The sequence below is a fragment of the Sceloporus occidentalis genome, unplaced genomic scaffold, assembly GCF_023333645.1.
Source record: "Sceloporus occidentalis isolate IW3139 unplaced genomic scaffold, rSceOcc1.0.p SCAF_17, whole genome shotgun sequence".
Classification (NCBI taxonomy): domain Eukaryota; kingdom Metazoa; phylum Chordata; class Lepidosauria; order Squamata; family Phrynosomatidae; genus Sceloporus; species Sceloporus occidentalis.
Genome location: NW_028316997.1, coordinates 4961690 through 4982132, shown reverse-complemented (window position 1 = coordinate 4982132; position 20443 = coordinate 4961690). Strand labels below are relative to the sequence as shown.

At 36.3% G+C, this 20443-nt stretch overlaps 1 protein-coding gene across 1 annotated transcript in view; it reads left to right on the top strand.

The window, feature by feature from the left end:
• Positions 1 to 20443, top strand: part of LOC149302773 (PDZ domain-containing RING finger protein 4-like) — a 61867-nt gene that overhangs the window by 19675 nt on the left and 21749 nt on the right. The window lies entirely within an intron of this gene.

Sequence of the window (20443 nt, the reverse complement as noted above, 5' to 3'; positions counted from 1 at the left end):
CCATATTTTGTACTTCACATGGTTCATGCATTTCTATAAAGCAGTTAGCCTCCTGTCTACTTCTATTTCTGTCAGCACTAGCTGAACAACAAGCTATTGCTTTCAGTACCACTCGGTTAATTCCACAAACTGTTATGTTAGACACATCTTATAATAAAGAATACAGAGAAGCCACTTAAACTACAATTGGCACAAGATCAATCCAGTTCACACTACGTTGCTTTAGTGCATGTCAGCACTTGAAAAATATTTAACTAATAAAACAGTAGGTGGTGGGTTTTGCACATTATGTTTTTCAGTGAGGTGTTAATGGCTTGTAGCAATATAGTGGTTTCTGTCTTATTGACATTTGTCCTGGTAATTGATCTGTTTTCAAATGGAGAATATTGAATTCTGCTCTATTTGCTTATCTTCCCCCTTTAATCACAGAACGGGCTAGAAAATGAATGGTGCCTCTAAATGAATCTGAATCCTGGGTCTTTGAAGAGTTGTTTTTCTTTAGAACTTGCACTGAAGACCTAAGTTCTTGCTGAAAGTAGTTGTGGTGTCTAAATGTATCTTCCTCCATTTATAGTGTGGAATTAGAGGGAAAGAATGTTCCAGTCACAGGCAAATTAGGAAAGATTGGGGGGAGCAGTGTGTAGCCATGCAAACCCCTTTCTGACCCCTTTTCCTCCTATTTTACTACTAGCGAGGCCCTGCACACAGCTAGCCCCAACCTCTCCAAAGCCACTCAACAAAAAGACCTAGAGCTTTAAATGGCTTACATTCCACTTGTAAATGTTATTTTTCTCCCTCCTTTTACCTCGTGTTAAATTTACTTTATCTTTCTCTACCTAGCGACTGGCATTTCTCTCAAATGTTCCTTTTTGGAAGGACCAGTCCCTCTCCCCCTCTTTCCTTCCCTGGTGTCTCTTTTGCAAGAGGACATAATGTTTGACTGGCATGAGCATATCATATCATATCACACAGTCTTAAAAGGTACAATAAATACGTTCTACAAATTAGCCAACAAAACTTCAAGTCGGTAAGCAGGAAACATCTAGACTGATACTACCTTTATCACAAAGAGTGGTGCATTATTTCACCAAAAAAAAAATTGCACCTTAATTGTTACAGCTGTTAAGATATATAATATATAATATATATATATATATATATATATATATATATATATATATATATATATATATACACTCCGTATTTGCTCGATTATAAGACGACCCCCAAAATCTGAATATTAATTTAGGAAAAAAAGAAAGCCTGAATATAAGACGATCCTATAGGAAAAAAGTTTTACCAGTAAATGTTAATTCATGTAAACTATTTTTTTTTAATAAAAGCTATGATTGAGAAAAATATTTTGGTTTTATTTCCTTCTATTTTCCAACCTACCCCCCCAGTTATGCACATCTGCCCCAGAAATGCCTTATACCCCCTATATACCACTGTGCCCCATGATATGCCTTTTAACCCTCTAAATGCCACTGTGCCTAATGATATGCCTTTTAACCCTATATGCCACTGTGCCCCATGATAAGCCTTTTGACCCCCTATGTGCCACTCTGCCTCCAGAAATGCCTTATACCCCTATATGCCACTCTGGCATTTAGAGGGTTAAAAGGCATATTATGGGGAAGAGTGGCATATAGGGAGGTTTAAGGCATTCAGGAGGCAGAGTGGCGTATAGAGGGTTAAAAAGGCATTTCTGGAGGCAGAGTGGCATTAAGGGGGTTAAAAGGCATTTCACAGAGCACTCTGTCTCCAGAAATGCCTTATGCCCTCCATTTAACACTCCCCCGCCCCCCCCCCCCAAACTTACCGGTGCTTCTGACTTCCCTGTCATGTAGCCGGGGCAGCGTGTAGATCCCACGCACTTACGCTGCAGCCGGAAGGAGGCGTGGCTAGCAGCGGGGGTTGTCCTTCCCCTACTGTCAGAGATCAGAGTTCCCCGCACCGGCACCGATGCGGGGAACTCTGATCTCTAACAGCCGGGGAAGGTCTGCGCGATGGATGCAGACAACCCCCGCTTCTAGCCACACCTCCTTCCTGCTGCAGCGGAAGTTGTCTACACGAATCGCGTAGACATCTACACGCTGCCCCAGCTACACACCGGGGACTCAGAAGTACCAGTAAGTGGGGCGGGAGGGGGGAGACAGGAGGATCCAGGTCCCCTGCAGCTGATTATAAGACGACCCCGATTATAAGACGAGGGGTATTTTTCAGAGCATTTGCTCTGAAAAAAACCTTGTCTTATAATCGAGCAAATACGGTATATATATATTTGTGCATAGTAAGTCTAGGTTTAAAGCCATATTTACGTAGAAGTGATTTTGTAATTGTAGATTTAGGATTAATGCAAATCTAATGATTCCATAAGGGTACTTGAGACAATAGCACCTTGTGTCAGGTTGTATGCATTCGTTTTTCAATCTCTGGGAATTAAATTGTAAGTAGCTGTGATTGCAGTACTGGCCTCTAAAGACACTCGCAGCAATGAAAATAAATGAACAGGCTCTCACTAAAGAATGGTTCATCGTGGTCATTAGTGTTGTAAGTGCAGCAGGTGAATTTGCCTGCTGGATGCCCTGTCACATCCTTGTGAAATATGGAAAGTGACTTGAATTACAGTAAATGAAATATTCAGGCTATACAAACATAAACCATTGATATCATACCACACCTCATAGATTTATGTTTATTTAGACATATTTTTTTTCAATTTAAAAATTATTTTTCTGAAAGAAAAAATATATATTATAAGTAATTTCAGTGTTTTAGTGTCCTTCGCCTGATATATGTTATTTCTATTTAATGGGACACTAATGTATTTTAATATTTGATGGTAAGTAAACAACCACATTATCCTTCAATCAAGAAGAACAGTATTGCTGACTGGTAAATAATCACTTTGTGAGGCCTATTAGCACAGTCTACCCACCCAAACAATGCCTCTTCATACCAAGTGCTGTAATGCAGATGGTCAATCTAAGAAAGCTTTTTGCTCAAATTGCTCAAATATATTTTAGTTTGCATGCACAGCCATTGACTTTTCAAACTCAGATCTCAAGAATAATGCTGGCAGTAAGTGTGACAGCACACAATTGTGTACCAATTGCATGTGGATGTAGAACCTAAAAACTGTACAAAAGTGCATCCAACAAATCAAAACTAGTTTTTAAGAAAATGTCTTCTTTCATGCATTTTAATGTAATATCTACAATGAGCATATTTTAACATAACTAGATTTTAATATATATGCACATTTCTCTCTTATACCCGATGACTCATAGAACTAACTATTACTATCTAGATAACAATTTTTGTTTTGAAGTAAAATCATGGATTCCTAGTTTAAAATCCATAGAAATTCCTAGTTGAAACCAGAAGAAAAATATGTTACAAGAAAGAAGAGATTTCTAGATCACTGGCTTTATTTGGAGATGTATACAGACCAGTTAGAACATTTGCATTTGATTGACAGCACTTTAGAGATGAAGAGAGATTTGCATTAAATCATCGCACACACATAGTTACACAATAGAAAGTCTGCATAAACATTGACTTAATTGCAATGCACTTGAAATGCCTGGTGCAAGTTTGTTCAGAACAGCCCTCAAGATTTATTACTGTTCCCTAGTTTTAGGATTAGCTGCGGGTAACAATATATGAAGTATTTGGCACCTCCTTGTTCTCTGTCTGGACACAAGAAGTTTCATACTAGTAATGCAGAAGAGTAGGGAATACTTTTTGTTGACACTAGCAATGAGGAGACAATGTATGGCCGGTAGGACATATTCCTTACTTTGATACAGCAGAAGAAGAACTGTGGTTAGTTCTCCAAGCGTACCTAGAATAATTTATGCTGTTTAGAAGGCAAAGGGTAGTCACACCAAATATTGATTTGATTTAAATTTTTCTTCTGTTAACTCACTTTGCATTTTGTTAAGTGATAAAAGTAAACTATTAATATGTCTATTTTTGAAGGAATTCTTACTTTACAGCTTTTTTTCACACCTGCCTAAAAGCATTGCACAGTACTGTACATTGTGCTCACCTGACGTGACGCAATGTTTTAAATTCAACTGCCCATTGCAAATGCATAGGAGTGAATAATCTCCGTTCAATTTTCTGCCTGAATTTAGGAGTTTTGTATGTTACTTTTTCTCTTAGTTATGTTACAGCTTGATGATAGCATGGCATCTAAAATTACTAATACATCAAATATGTTATTATTACTATTATTATGTACACAATATTGTTACTTAAATAAATGTGATTCCATGGCTACTTCGCATGCATATGTTCAGTCATCATGATGCAAGGATGGGTAAAAATTTTGGATTACAACAATTATAGCCAGGAAAATGTGTAATAGACTGTCTAGACTATACCATATGATGAATGGTCAATGTCATACTGTTAAAGGAATATCATACTGGTAGATTCTATTTCCAAGTAACACATTGTAACTGAATATGAAACAAAGAGAGATAGATATAACAGAGATACTTTTATGTCAAATGTACTAAATTGAACCAACCCCATAATCTTATTGAAACATTACAATCTTGCTATTTTATACATATTTTAATCATCCTTAAAATTCTGATTTTGACTGGTAATTCAATTATGTCTGATTGACCGAACCATAGATTCAGTTTGAATGTTTAGATTTTGATACGTTTTCTAAAAAAACCACTTTTTTCTAATGATCCATTTTTACACAGTTCCCCATCTCCCTAGAGACTACACACGGCGTAAAAAAACCTTTTATTATAAGTAGCACTTCCTGTGAGCAGGGCATGTTTATAAAAAAAGTATTATAAAATGAATGTATTAATGCTAGTAATTAATTATTTACTGTTATTTCCATAGTTTAGCATGTAATTAACTGTTTTCTAAATATGGTCCCAAAGGCTATTCTCAAAATAACAGTATTGCATATAAAATGTGTCCTTAACAAATTTTTCTAGATGTGTAATGTGGTTTGATATGGCCCATACTTCTACATGAGATTCGGCTGTGCACTGAAATATCACATGAAATATCCGGTTGCACTTGCTTACACAGAAAAAAAGAATTGTGATATAAAAATACAAATAAGTATTTTAGTATAGGATTAATACATTAACCCTGAGACTGCAAGATCAACTATCAATAGATTGCTTTGGCATACGTCATTTGGTTTTATGATATTCAAAAGGGAAAAGAATTTGTAACGAACATACTCATGTTTATGTCATTCAAAAGTTTTGAATTCAGTAGAGATTCTCTTGCTAATCAGTCCCTGTTAACACTGTGGTTCTCTGAAGTAAAGCACAATTGTTCCCTTTATGTCCTCTGCAGCTTTCTGTCAAATTCTCAGTAATTGGCAGTGACAGCTTTTTAATTTAAATTCATATTTTAAAACACAAATTTTACTGTGTCTATTTTTTTACCCCAACATCATCCTTCGGCTCTCTAAATACAAATTCTACTAATATTACAGCAAAATTTAAGTTAAAATAAAGCAGTTTATGCTTGAAGTGTATTTTTTGTGTTATAATGGAACTTGTTCTTACAGAACTATAGAAACAAGCATTGTATTCTATTACACAACATCTGACTCTCTCCAAATTGTACTTTCAATCAATTCTTCAATGAGAGCTCTAGCTTTAGGTGATCCAGAAGAGCCCAATCGTATAAACAGACAAAACTGATCATGTGCTGATGTTTATTATGTGAAAAAAATGGAAATGTTCACATTATACTACATTACTATGTGCCTTGTAGGAGTTTAATGGTTTAAGCAGTTGGTTTCATGTTAGCATTGTGTATTCTGTTCTTACCTGTATGCTAATCAAAAAGTAATGACATATATACCCTTCTATGAATGTTAAACCCCATGGTTGCTGACCATGTCCATCCCTTTATGACCACAGGGTACAATATTCTGATGGCTACTTCCAGCAGGATAATGCACCAGGTCACAAAGCTCCATCATCTCAAACTGGTGTCTTGAACATGACAATGAGTTCACTGTACTCCAATGGCCTCCACAGTCACCAGATCTCAACTGTGTGATGCCACCATGTCCATATGGACCAACATCTTTGAGGAATGTTTCCAGCACCTTGTAGAAAGTATGTCACATGGGAAGTTTTGAAGGCAAAAGGGGGTCCAACCCAGTACTAGCAAGGTGTACCTAATAAAGTGGTCAGTGAGTGTATATTGTATTGTTAAAAAAGATAGCAAGCTTTTTCCAGTGCTACAATAAACACCAATTCATACCATACTGGTATCTTAGAATACATTTAAGTTTTAAACTGCAGACTCAGACATGTAATTGGATCACTTCATACATTTTAAAATACAAGGTGAAAGTTTTGCATTATTTATTTTATAGACTTGAACCTGAAACCAAGTTCCAAGTTCTTGCATATTAAAAACAAAACTTTTAATTACACATTTGTAGTATCTAAAACTTGGTTATACAATATAAAACGAGCGCTGTGTATCAAAATAAGTCATCACCCTGCTAAATTAAAGAAATTTCAAACACAAAAATAGCCTGTTTTTGGAGAGTTTAATTTCCTCTTGCTGAAGGCTGAAAACAGACTTCAGCCTTTACGCATCCTATGAAATTAAATCAAAGGTAGTCAGGTTTTGAAGCTACACCATTTCTCCTTTTTATCGCTTTTATACAGCGGGTTTGACATGAAGTTCTACAAGCGCATCAGGAATATTAAAATACTCACATTATCAGTCTTTTGCCCCAAGCTTGATTTAATGAATGCATAATACTAGATCTTATAAGAGCTAGGACTAAATTGACTAAATTACTTCATATCGCACTTACATATCAGCAATTAATAGCTCCTTGTCATTGTCCAGTGGAATTGATATCATCATGTCTGCAACATTTAATTTTAATAATGAGTTTTACAAGTTTCATTAAATTATATATTTTCAAATATATATATATTTATACTGTATAAAATACACACTATATGGACAAAAGTCTTGGTACCCCCCTTATTATTGAATTTAGGTGTTTCAGCCACACTCATTGGTAACAGGTGCATAAAATCAAGCACATTGGCAGTAGAATGGGTCATACTTTAAACATGGCAGTGTCATAGGATGCCACTTTTGCCACAAGTCAGTTCATGGAATTTCTGCCCTGCTAGATCTGCTGTAAGTGCTATTATTGTGAAGTGGAAATGTCTAGTAGTAGCAACAGCTCAACCACAAAGAGGTAGACCACGTACACTCGCAGAGCAGGACTGCTGAGTGCTGAAGAGCATAGTGAGTAAAACTAATTTGTCCTCTGTAGCATTGCTCACTACAGAGTTCCACACTGCCAATGGAAGCAACAGCAGCATGAGCACTGTGCGTCAGGAGCTTCATGAAATACCAAGCGTAAAGCACACCACCACTGGGCTCTGAAGCATTGACAATGTGTTCTCTGAAGTGATCAATCAAGCTTTACCATCTGGAAGTGGGATGTATTAATCTGAGTTTGGTTGGTGCCAGGAGAACGCTACCCAATGAAATGCATAGTGCCTACTGCAAACTTTGGTGGAGGAAGGATCATGGTCTGTGGCTGTTTTTCAGGGTTTTGGCTAGACCACCTTAGTTCCTGTAAAGGGTAAAGTTAATGCTACAGCATACAAATACATTTTAGACAATTGTATGTTTCCAACTTTGTGGGAATGGTTTGGGGAAGGCTATTCCAGAATGACGGTGCCCCAGTGCACAAAACAAGGTCCATAAACGGGGCTGGATGAGTTTGGTGTGGAAGAACTAGACTGACCCACACAGTTCTCAACCCCATTGAACACCTTTGGGATGAACAGTCCCATGTTCCATGTAATTAGGAAAAAAATTCCCAGTTGTCTACAAAAAATTACTATTCTATAGTGTGAAAGGGCATTTATAGGGGTAATTGTTTCACTCATTACATGAACGTTTTGTGGTTTTTAATATATTTGATAAATAGATGTTTTTACTTGTATTCAATAAATGTTTACTTTATTTCCAGTTAGCATACCAAGGAATGTTCCATGTTTGACCCAGCATCTCTGGATGATGCCATGCCCACACCTCTCCCACTTTCACTCCTACTCCAAAGTCATTCCTGGCTGTCTATGGCTCGTTCTGCTTGTATGAGTGTAGGTAGCCCTGCCCCATGCAAGACTAGCCCCACCTCCATGTTCTGTTAACCTTGCCCCTTTATTTGGCTAGCCACACCCCCGTATGAAGCCACTGCCCCAGAAGAGGGAGAGCTCCAGGTAGCCTACCCTGGCTAGTTATCAGGTATGCCAGTTACTTAAATAGGAGTTTAGGTTATATACAATAAAAATTATCTACTTTTGTAAATGGTTATGTAGATTTATCAATTTAACTTTTAACAAAGCATAATTAGTATAAGATATCATACACTACATAAACCGTAAACAAATACAACCAAAGTCTTTGTATCACTTTCCTGAAACATTGTTTCTGTATATCATTCTTGAAATGTAATATAGTTTCACAGAGGGTCTGCATGTTTCCCTCAGCATAACAGAACACCAATTACAACCAAATATTGCTTCAATTAAATATACACTTAATTAGCTATGCTAAGCCCTTCCTTGAGCTTTTAATATTTACAGTTGAATAATTTCTTTAGTACTTTTTAATTAAAATTGTTTTTAAAGATCCACAGGTTAGCCACGTGCACACTCAACATAAAAGTTAGCACTTCAGAGTCTCATTGCTTTCCAGGTGCCAGCTAATTAATCTTTACTGATTAAATGTTGAGAAATTCATCTGAAATGGAACGTAATATGCTCAAATATTTTCACCGCGATCATTTTATCGCAGCAGAGTAATTTCATAAAGGCCACAAGTGCTAATTGTTTTGGCGAGGCAAACAGATAAGACATATTCACTAACCAGCCTGCAGCAGTATCTTTACATAAACAAGGAACATGACGTGATTTCGAGTTAATTTGCTAGCCCTGGCAATTTATACAGTTATGCACCATTAAAAGTAAGTGCATTATACAGATAAACGGTAACATTACTGGTTTATACCTGTGCTGTTCTTATTCCCTACATAGCTCTGTCAGATTCTCCTTTACCTAATGTTATTGTCCATTCTGTATATTGAACATTTTAATATTTTCATATCCCTTTTGTTACAGCACTACAGAATCTGATGTATCAATAAAGTGTAATGTAACGAGCAGTCGCAGCGCTCACCTGATTACTCAGTTATTTTGTGTATTACCAGGTTTTACAGAGTATTTTACAGTACAGGTTTGAAATTGGAATTATTTTCATTAGTTGATTAAAAAAAAAGGTAGCCGATCTTATTCAAAAATATATGTTTCTTTAAACATTTTTCCTCTGTTTTGTTAAATCAACGTTTTCGTGAATGTAATGAAATATATGTACAATATATACGTGTAAAGAATACTGTCTTATGGACCATACGTATATAAGGGAAATATTGAGCAGCCTTCTTATGATTGTACTTGACTGAAGTATAATCTATTAGTGGATTAATGTATATTCTGAATTAATGGTGACCATTTCTGAGGTTAAAACTGAGAACACGATGATAACTGGAAAAAAATATTAAAAGTCAATTTATGTGTAATATCTATGCAAAGCATTTCCATATAAATTGTGTTTTTATGGATAAATATAATTTACTAATTGTACTTTGTAGCTGATTAAAACTAAAGTAAGTCAATGGAGAAGCAACTGTTGATTATGCTCCCATGTTTATTATGTTTCTTTTTTTTGTAATATTTTAATTACATTTTTGTCACAGATTAAATGAATATCAGTGTTCTCTTAGATATGTAGGTAGTTCTGAATAAAGGCTCTTCTTAAAACAAAAAGTGCTGTTGAAGTTAAGAACATTTTGCTAATCATGAAAAAGGTACATGGATTAACCTGCAGTGAGCAATTTATAGAGCTGAGGAAAAATATTTTGCCTGTCTAATAACGGCAGTGAACTGGGAAGAAAGACACAGATCATGCTTTAAAATGAATGGTAGCAGAGATTTGATTGACTACACAAGTTTGAAGTCAAATGGGATTTCATGCAGAGAAAATATGCCGCTAATTCTAGTTTTAAAGCTTTCCCTGTTCTTTTATGAGACAGTGAACAATACGTACAGATGAAATATAACAAGCTTGGTGATAGCTTGAGTGTGAAAGTATGTGAGAAGTATTATGACCGATATTTTGCTGGCCAGTTTTTCAAGACATAAGCTAAAAAATAATAAAGTATTTAAACAAACTGAGATTTATATATAGGAGTATATTCTAGTACAAAGAGGTAAAAAATGAGCAACTTAAACATGGCATGGGTAACTATGGTAAAGACACTACCTTTACCACTTTATATCAAATTTAATCTTGAGACTTAACCTGCTCATTCAAATCCACCAATGAATTTAAACGCTTAACAAGAAACTAGAAAACGTTATGGCAATGAGCCGAATGGCATCATGAGTAAAAAAAAAAAAAGGCATTGGCTCCCCACTACCCAAAAGAAAAAAATCATGCATATCATAAATGCTTAAAGATTAAGGTCCAAGTAAGTTCGTCCTTGGAGATTATATGCACATAGCTTTTGTCGTTAATGTTTGACAGCAACCTTAGAATTTAGGAGAAATGTTCCAAAAAGACTGGTGAATCTTAATTGAATAGCAACCCGTGGACCTATGGGTGCAGATAACCTATCTGCACCTCAAGTAACTACTACAAAGTGTCTTTCCGTGACTTCACGGTGATGTCTTGGTGGTACAAGTGCACCATCACCTTCCAGAGTCATACAAATATTACATAAGGCAAAATCTCAATGTTTTAGGTCTAAACAAAGTATGAACTACACGATATTCTTTACTATGGTCTCCGTCTAGAGTTTTATCTCTTTATGACGTACTCTACAAGTGGAACATTTTTGCTTTGCATGTAATCCAGTCTTTTCAGTGAAGCCTTGAAGGCAAAACATGAGTATATTTTTCCATTGTCATTTGAATTGTAGTATCTCTGATTAATTATATTGTGCATAGAAATGATGTAGCCATAAACCATATGGTACTGCACGACACAAAATGCATGATAGAACTTTCTCTGGTTTTGTTCTTCAAGGATACAAGCACTAACATATTTCACTCATGCATGTGAAAGCTGCCATTTGTTTTATTAGCTATCAAAAATATGGAAACTGCAAGTGTTTCTGATAATTCAACCTGCTTCAGCCAAGGAAACAATTTGAGAAAACCTTGACCTGTCTAGTGAAATGCCCCTGCTTTGTTTTTCCAAAATGGATTGGAAATCGTAAATCATTCTTAGAATGGACAGTTCATTGATGGATACCTCTTGTTTTTGAAGGGGGTCAGATGATAAGGGTCACTTGTTTTCTTTTTCAATAACACCAAGAGGACTTATTGACTGTAGAATTTGATCTTTTGCCTAAAACAAGTTTTAACAAACCGTCTTTTTGGCAGTTGAAAATTAGTGTTTATATTATATATATATATATATATATATATATATATATATATATATATATATATATATATAACATTTCTAATAATAAATGAAATAAATGATTTTACTACATAATTTTGCGTCTTGTGTTAATATGTCTCAATATAAATGAATAGGAGGTGTTGACTTAATAAGGGATTGTTAATATTACTCCCAACTAACAAAACCTAAACTAGCTTAACTGAAACTGCTTCATTACTAGAATTAGACTGGATTTCTTAAATGACAGAATTTCGCATGCAGGTACAAAATACTAATGATTTTCTAATGTAGAATCTTTTAGTTAAAGTAGCTGAATGGCGATAGTCGTTCATAAACAATAATGTACCTAGCTAGAGAGCTGCTACATCTTATATATAATAATAACAATAATATCATATTTTTCCTATTATTTTCATAAGCTAGCCATTAACCACTTTGTCACTCTCCTACACTTTCCAAACTACTTTACTGACTACAGGCAGGATTTCAGTATGTTTGCCTGCACAGGCTATCATTAGGAACTTAACCTGATGGGTGTATTTGGGAATGTGAACCTGTATTTAACCCACAATAGGTTCCTGGTTGTTTCAGCTGGATCTGGCTACTTGTTGTATCGGCTTGTAACTGTGTGGGCTTGTACTGCTCTTTGATTCCTAACTTGGAACCTGCTAGATGGATGCATTAGTAACATGAAAATAGAGGTGGTTGTATAATTTCAAGATAACTTGTCAGATGTCACTGTTTATAAATAGCATATGCAAACTCTGGAGTTGATCTTGTAAACATGGTTCACAACATGAAAAAATAATCGGTAAAGACTAGATGATTGACATATGTATCGCTTGGAGCTAAGTCAAAAGAGAGTGTGGCTATTACAGAAACACTTAAATATAATAAAGGGACAAAACAAAGTACAGAAGAGAGGTATATATGAAAAGTGAGAGAGAAGCTGGACTAATTGACCATAGGATGTATTGCTCAGATGTATTGTGAGAAAGTATTTTTCTTCTGCAGTATGGGTAGATAACTGGAATAGATTTCTGGTAGAAGTGTCAGAGGCTACAAAGTGAGTGACTTTAAACACGTATGCACTAGAAATAAAATTCTTGAACTTAAGTGAAGTCAAAGGGATACTGTAAGTAAGAACAACTGGCTCTACCATGGTACAATGCTAGATTTATTAAGTGTTTGCAGATAAGTATTTTTAAATCATAATTTCAAGGTGTTCCCGGTGGAGAAGTTTACAATACTATAAGAATGTGTGATGCATACTGGAGTTGGAATAGTGCACAACATATAAAAGCTCTTCTGGGTAGGTAAATTAAGGTTTCTGAAACGCTGCAGAATAGTTAGGTAATGTTAACACATATTTACACATTACTGATTCTTGCAAAAATATTTAGATCTAGCCTACAATGCTTATTCCAAAATCCATATTCATTCTTGTTATATTCTCCAACAAAAAATGTTTAACCCCTTAAGGACAATGGGCGGTCCCTAAACCCATTGAAAACAATGCATTTTGTCATTAAGGGGTTAATAAGTATAGGTCTTGTGTCTTTCACAAGCAATCAGTTTATCTGAATTACTTTGTTTCATTTACTTTATACTGAGCAGTATTGTGCACTCACGACCTCAGTCTCCAAACACTTGCCTAATTATTCTATATCTTAGCTTTGTTAAATCCATCGCAAAGCTTTTCATATTTACAGTTGAATGCCTCCTCTGCTAATCTTCATTTTTAATTGTCTTAGATGATCTACAAATGAACTTGGTAAATGCTTAAGTTAATATAACACTTCAGCATTTCCAGGTTTTCATATACTATCTCAATAATCTTTACTGATTATATGTACATAGTCTAAAACTCAAGGTAATTTACACTGACATGGAACACTGGATAGCATCTACTTGCCTTCTACTGTGATTATTTTATCTATTTAAAGTAATTTAAAATGCCTCAAGTGCTTATTGTTTTGATGAGACAAGCACATAAAATCTTGCTAGCTAAGGTCTAGGTTCTGTTGACTGTGAAGTGCGTATAGATGGATAATTCAATAGTTCTATGTATAGCTAATAATAAAGTATAATAGTATACACTCATATCATTCTGGTCCATAAACACTGGTTACTTAAGAATTGAGATGTAAGGATTTATTGTAGAGGAGAAAAATGTCATTTCATTGCACAGGAGAAATGTTTCATCTGTTGGGTCCAGAATAATGGTCAGTAGAAGTTTTGGAATTTATTAATGAACAATTCTTATTCTCCGACAGGAATGGGATATAACAATTGCAGATGAATGGGCAAGATACAGGGACATTTTGCTGTTTAGTACCTAGGAAAAGCTGATCATGCAGTTAAACATTTTTAAGATCTGAGTTGTTGGTGAATGGGTATTCAGTTGGATGGTTATACAAAACTATGCTGTAGAGGATTTCTTCATTTTACAGTATTTTCTAAATCATTGACTCTTGTGTTTGTTTACCAGAATGATACCTGGACATTTACAGTGAAATTTGCACATTTTTATAATTTATATTGTATTTGATATAATGAAAATACATTTTTATTCTTTAAGTCTTCAGTAAAAGGTATAAACATATATATAGTATTTTGTACAAAAATGCTAATAACCGTTAATGACAAAGTGAATTTTGAAAATAAGTATTTTCATCAGTATATAGATTTAAGCATTTAATTCCATTAACATATACATTTTTTGTGCATCTTTATTGCTTTAAAATTAGGATCTCAAATGATTCCTTGTGTATAACACTCCTGGTTTATACTTATTAGGATGAAATATGATTTGACAGGGTCCTTTTTTCATTTTACTGTTGAATTCTACAATATAACTGTCAATGCACTAGTTCGATTCCACTGAATAGTTTAGAATGCAGAGATTGATGCATACAGTGTTAAACCTATAGAGCAAATGGAATCCAATTTAACTCAAGCAATAGGTTCCAATCAGACTCACCCATGCTGACCTCCGTCCTCTACAATGGGCACATTAGCATAAGAACTGGACCATGGAACAATGGAAGAAGATGGCCTGGTCTGATGAAAAGTGTTTTCTTGTACATCACGCCGATGGCCGAGTGCGCGCTTACCTGCAGAACACATGGGACCATGAGGCACTATGGGAAGAAGACAAGCCAGTGGAGGCAGTGTGATGCTTTGGGCAATGTTCTACTGGGAAACCTTGGGTCCTGCCAGTCGTCTTTCACCTAAGCATTGTTGCAGACCATGTACACCCTTTCATAGACTAAGTATTCCCTGATGGCATTGGCCTCTTTCAGCAGGATAATGCGCCCTGCCACAAAGCTAAAATAGTTCAGGAATGGTTTAAGGGAGACAAGGAGTTCAAAGTGTTGACTTGTCCTCTAAATTCCCCAGATCTCAATCCAATTGAGCATCTGTGGGATGCGCTGGACAAATAAGTCCGATCCATAGAGGCCCCACCTCACAACTTACAGGACTTAAAGAATCTACTGATAATGTCTTGGTGCCAGATACCACAGCACACCTTCAGAGGTCTAGTGGAGTCCATGCCTCAACGGGTCTGGGCTGTTTTGGTGGCAAAAGGGGTACCAACACAATATTAGGCAGGTGGTCATAATGTTATGTTACACACACACACACATCAGAAATAGCCACTGAAGTCAATCTACCAAAAAAAAATCCAAAAACAGAGAGGTAACCTTATTTTTTTTATACCACTGTATTCTTAGTCTAGGGGCTTTTTTAGCTAACTTTTTATATAATGTACCTCTTAAACTATTTACAAAGAGGTTTGCAAAATAGTGTCTATGCAATGAATATGTGTGATAAGAATAAAACTTGTTCAACTTTTAGTGGCACTTAGAGTCTTTGTACATTTTAATTGAGTTCCTTAACACTGAGACTAACGCGCCTTTAGATTTCATGGAGAAGGTCACTGTGACGATAAGTTATCCAACATGTATTATCTGCAATGTTCAAAAACCTTTTTTAAGCAACGTTATTCACTGCGTATGTAGTCACATAGAGTTAAAAGTCTTGAGTGCACAAGTGTGAGTACTGCAATTTGCCAGAATGCAGCCATCAATCTGTTGAAACCACTTAGTTTGAAAGGGAAATTGTGAAGAATATCATTGTCTGTTTCTGAACTGTTTCAATGGTAGTAAGCGTACGGTTCCTTTGACTCTGTCCATGCATAATGAACAGTATATTATAAAGATAGATCATGTAAAGTGTCACTTAAGGTGTTTGTGTCATTATCTGAGAATTTGTGATTAACTAAATCTGATGTGATCATTTCTGGGTGAAGTAAAAATATTTCTCATAAGAGAATGTTCTTAGGAAGTAAAGTATTTTAACAAGTGTAGAATAAAAGAGATGCCCTTTTCATACACCTTAAGGTCAAACTAATGTGTTCAGTGGTTCGTTAGAATTATGGCTATTAGAAGACTATTTTGTAATAACTGCTTACCTATTTTGTGGGGAGCCTGGCAATTTTTAGCAGAGAGGTCATGTCTGGCCGAATAGTATATTAATATAACGATCATAAGCAAGTCTGTCTTGCTCTGTCTAACATGCATTCATCAAAAGGGGATTCATAGAAAGCTCCTAAAAGAAGAATAGAAGGGATCCATTCATTGTGGGGTTTATGCTAGTTGCCTGCTACATACTTTCTAGCTATATGTGGACTTTTATATAAAAAAAATGTGTCTTTGGCTGATAATGCTTAACTCAAAGGAGTGTACTTGGTAATTTCCCCAACACATCTTGCCCACCCTCCTCTGCTTGATTCCCAGACCCTCAACTGTGGCTTTTTTTCCCCCCACATTTCCACACATTTTCCATAAATATGTTGCATTCACATAAGTACCGTGTATTGCATTATTAATTTTCCATTTAATGCAATCATGGTTATGATATGAGAATACTGCACTTATATTTATAACCAATATATATATATATATAGTTGTTATGAACAGAATTTGTTGTAAATTTCCATTTATAGAACATCTGTACATGATTCACTTTTGAAAGCAGGCGTAGTCTTCCTATCTGGCAACCTAGTCATATGCCCGTCGGGTTGGGGCCAGGCGATGCTGCTCTCTTTACTGACGCATGCATAGCAGATCTGATACCTTAGTGTGCGGCCGTGTGCTAGATACTCATTGCTGCACGCTACATATGTCATTTATCGGCCGCTAGCCTTAAAACGTTAGGGCCATTTTAATCCCCAGTCTTGTCCTGTTTGGAAGCATAACAAATGCCCCTTCACAGAGAAGCCATTTGTCCTTTCTCGATAGATTTTAATTGGTATGTTGTAAAGCCACAGTGAAATTTATTGGAGAACCGATATATTGTTTCATTAAATTGCAGTTTTAATGTTTCAAAACAATGGATGGTTCATTTCTTACACATGATGTCATCGCAGGTGAATGAGACCTTGTTTAGGATGGAATTTGCCATAAAATTATATGTCAATTTGTTAAATGCCTTAGTGTTTATAATTGTTAAGGGTATGCGTTTAAGAGCAATAATCTAGCATTGCAGTATTGTACATCTTGGTGAATTTTCTGGACTGGAAATTATGAAGAAGGCAATTACTTGTATCGGTTGGTCATTAACTACACTTAGTTCACCTTTGTTCTTAAATTAGAAGCTATTACTTCATATTGGAACAATTCCTTGGATAAGGAAGCACGGACATTGCGTCTGACTCAGATAACAGAAAGCTATATACTATAATTAGGTTGTAATGAAAACCATAATTGGCAGTTCTAGATGGATTATATAGCTTTTTACTGTTTTCTTATTTGATCACAAGCAACATACTATAAAGGTGGAGATGGCCCTGGAAATGAACTACTGAAATATTGCTTTCTAGAATTTAATGAAAGCCATAAATGTTACTCGAAGGGGCATAATTGGTTATTTTCTCTTTCCTAACTGCTGTTACATGTTTTGCTGTTGCATCAAAGCATAGAAAAAAGGGACTCTGCTTTTAGATAAAGTGTTTTTATTTAACAAGACATAGCAGAATGTTTGTGAAAGCATAAATGACACAAATACGCTATATTGTGACAGCACAAGACACAAGTCTCCTGTAATTATTAAAGAAACATTCTGTAGAGTTGCGTGCCAAACCCTGAGTGATCTAAAATAATGACGAGTGTGAAAAGATATGCAAATATGGCTATTTCTGTTATTGCCTAGTAATTTCCAACACAGTAGATATATTTCACCTTGCTGCCTTGGTTTGCTTCCACAGGCCCCATAATCTGAATTTGGAGGTTGATAATGAGATTTTACCACCCAGTACTGTTGGGTGGGATTCAAATGCTGCATTCAATAGCTATAGCCTCTCAAGTTTTCTTTCTAGTATTTAATCTTGAGTAGTGATGAGTAGTCACTGAAAAATGCAGTCAGATGTGGTCAAGTCTCTTGTATATTGTAACTTGTCATATCAAGCTTTGTAGGTCCAATCTCCATAAATAAAGAACACAAGCATAATTCAGTTCTATAATAAGCTCCTCTAGTAGTGATTTGTGAATCCCCAATTACTTTGTGAAGCTACCTGTGTCGGAGTAAAGGAAATGTTGGTAAAAAAGTGGGTGTAAAAGGGAGCGGTTTGTTAACTTTGGTTTTCTAATAAAAACAAATTCTTTTAAGTATACCCATCATTTTGCTAATTGCTAAGACAACTGCCTTTAGTTACATGCAATTAAGTATTCAGTATTCCTAGGAGAACGTATGATTTATATACTTCTGACCTTTACAGAAGACTTTCAGCATGTTGATGAACTTCTAGTACAGTGCATTTTGTCATAACTGCTTATATCATATCAAATGTACAAGACTGATCTATTTAAAGGTCAAAAAGTTAAATGCATTACCAGCAGAGAAAAGAAGCCTACAGTGACTTCAGCTTAACAAAGTATGTTTATGATGTGTGACTGTCTTAATGGGCTTCTCTATTATATAAATAGGTATAACAATAAATGTTATCGATAACAACATTTTAAAAAACTAATCATTAAATTGTATTACCGTATTTGCTCGATTATAAGACGAGGTTTTTTTCAGAGCAAATGCTCTGAAAAATACCCCTCGTCTTCTAATCGGGGTCGTCTTCTAATCAGACCTCAAATAGAGTCTGATTAGGAGACTAAGATCCAGATCCCCCGCACCGCTGCAGGGGACCTGGATCCTCCTGTCTCACACCCCCCCCATCATACACACACTTACCGGTGCTTCCTGCTGTATTGCCGGGGCAGCGGGTTGACGTCTACGCGATCCGCGTAGACAACGTCCGCTGCAGCCGGAAGGAGGTGTGGCTAGCAGCGGGGGTTGTCTGCGTCCGTCGCGCAAACCTTCCCCGACTGTCAGAGATCAGAGTTCCCCGCACCGGTGCGGGGAACTCTGATCTCTGACAGCCAGGGAAAGTATATGCGACGGACGGATACAAACCCCCGCTGCCAACTCCACCTCCTTCCGGCTGCAGCAGAAGGCGACGTCAACCCGCTGCCCCGGCTGGAAGCACCGGTAAGAGAGGGCTGAGAGGGGAGGGGAGGGGAGAGTGTGTGTGTGTGTGTGTGTGTTAGTTAAATGGGGGTATAGGGTGTGTGTGTGTGTGTGTGTTAAATGGGGGCATAGGGCATTTCTGGAGTGGCGTTAAGGGGGCATTTAATAGAGCACTCTGCCTCCTGAAATGCCTTATACACCTATATGCCACTCTGCCCCATAATATGCATTTTAACCCCCTAAATGCCAGAGTGGCATATAGGGGTATAAGGCATTTCTGGAGGCAGAGTGCTCTATACAATGCCTTTTAACTCCCTTAATGCCACTCTGCCTCCTGAAATGCCTTATACCTCCCTATATGCCACTCTGCCCCATAATATGCATTTTAACCCCCTAAATGCCAGAATGGGATATAGGGGTATAAGGCATTTCTGGAGGCAGAGTGGCATATAGGGGTATAAGGCATTTCTGGAGGCAGAGTGGCACATAGGGGGTCAAAAGGCATACCATGGGGCACAGTGGCATATAGAGGGTTAAAAGGCATATCATGGGCCACAGTGCCATATTGGAGTGGCAAGCCTGGGGGCAGATGTGCGTAACTGGGGGACAGGTTGGAAAATACAAGAAATAAAAACAAAAAAAATATTTTTCTCAATCATAGCTTTTATTAAAAAAAATAGTTTACATGAATTAACATTTACTGGTAAAACTTTTTTCCTTTAGGGTCGTCTTATATTCAGGCTTTTTCTTTTTTTCCTAAGTTAATATTCAGATTTTGGGGGGTCGTCTTATAATCAGGGTCGTCTTATAATCGAGCAAATACGGTACATGAATGGCACATATTTTACTGTAATATTAAAAAGTTCTGTTATCTATAATTATTATTCCTAATTTTAGATAAAACATACTTAAGATCTATAGATAATGTGTTTATAATGATATATATAATTATTTTTTGTAATGTCTAAACTATGTCTAAACATAGGGCAGGTCATCCACATCTCATGCAAGAAGCCAAGATGTGGCCCAACTCACCAACTCACATGCACGTCTTTTTATCCTTTTTAATTTTTTGTAATTTGTGTATGGAAGAACACATTGTGTTTTGGCATGCACCAAACCTAATTCTACACATTGTTGCTGAGCCTCTCCTGTCTCATTCATCTACCTTAGGCCTTAGTTTTCTACCACTTAGACAGGCCCTGTCCAAACAACATGGACATTGTCTGCTGAAAATATAATGGTGTTGGGTTGGTTCTGCATACTTTTGTACAAAAGTTGTGTGAAAAAATAGCCCTTTGGTGGCTTTCCAAAACTTGTATGCACTGTATGAAAAGAAACTTGAACTAATTTGATGAAGTCCTGAATGTCTGAGGCATGGTGTGTTTTATTG